This window comes from Tamandua tetradactyla, chromosome X, assembly GCF_023851605.1.
Source record: "Tamandua tetradactyla isolate mTamTet1 chromosome X, mTamTet1.pri, whole genome shotgun sequence".
In the NCBI taxonomy this organism is placed as follows: domain Eukaryota; kingdom Metazoa; phylum Chordata; class Mammalia; order Pilosa; family Myrmecophagidae; genus Tamandua; species Tamandua tetradactyla.
Window position 1 is genome coordinate 111750563 of NC_135353.1, and position 1122 is coordinate 111751684.

General features: G+C 35.5%; 1 non-coding gene across 1 annotated transcript; it reads right to left on the minus strand.

The window, feature by feature from the left end:
* Nucleotides 1-785: 785 nt before the first annotated feature.
* LOC143672341 (U6 spliceosomal RNA) lies at nucleotides 786-893 on the minus strand. The gene has a single exon (XR_013169796.1). It is a non-coding gene; the product is annotated as a U6 spliceosomal RNA (small nuclear RNA).
* Between the last annotated feature and the right edge of the window lie 229 nt (nucleotides 894-1122).

Here is a 1122-nt window from a genome sequence, read left to right on the forward strand (position 1 = left end):
TTACTCTTTTAAAGTGACTTTTTAATTTGATGCTTGCCCAGATAACACAACCCTTTAACTGTTTTTTGAAGCTCTAAGAAAAATGGCTCTTCCAGTTTCACTAAATGTTCAAAGATTTTGTTGACAAACAGAATCCTTGTAGTGTCACATTTCACCTTAATGGTAGACCAGATGTCCCTCTATTTTATTTCGTTATTAGAAAGTTGTAGGTTTAAAGAATATTTTGGTTTGTTAAAGCTGACAAAATACAATATACCACAAATGTACTGGCTTTTAACAATAGAGATTTTTTAGGTTGCAAATTCATAGTCTAAGGCCATCAAAATATCTCGATTAAGGCATTAGCAGGATAATATCTTATCTGCAGACTGTTTGCCAGTGAGCTTGGGCTCCTCTGTCAGATAAAAAGGCTCGTGGCCAATATCTGCTGGTGCTTCTCTGTTGGATTTCATTGCCTCCATGTTCTGGTTTCAGTAGCATCTCTCTCAGCATCTCTGGGTCCTTTTCTGTGAGCTTCTGTTAATTTCATGTTAGCTTCTGTCTCTCTATCTTTTATACACTTATAAAGAACTCCAATAAGAGGTTTAAAACCTACCGTGAATTGGGTAGGCTGAATCCCCTTACCCCTGTTCCTAGGAGAGAGATGTGGGTCATATTTTAATTAAAATAACTTATCAAAACGTCCCACCTACAATAGGTCTGCACCCAAAGAATGAACTAAGAGAACATGGCCTTTTCTGGGGGTACATAACAGCTTCAAACTACCACACAGAACAACCATGCATAAAAATAAGGAATGCTTCATGAATTTGAATGTCATCTTTACACAGGGGCCATGCAAAAGGTTAACATGTATCATTTCAGTTTTTTGTATATGTACTGCTGAAGAAAACTTTCTTTAATTTTTGGTGTAGTTTTTAGAAAATATAATTCTTGCTTGACTTTTTCTCTTCTTTCAGCACTTTATATCACCCTTGTAGACTCATGGTTTCCCATGAGAAAGTTGTTGTTAATCTTATCAAAAATCCCTGTACATGAATAATTTATTTACATTGCTGCTTTCAAGACTCTCACTTTGTCTTTGTCTTTCAACAGTTTGATTATAATGTGTCTTGATGTTGA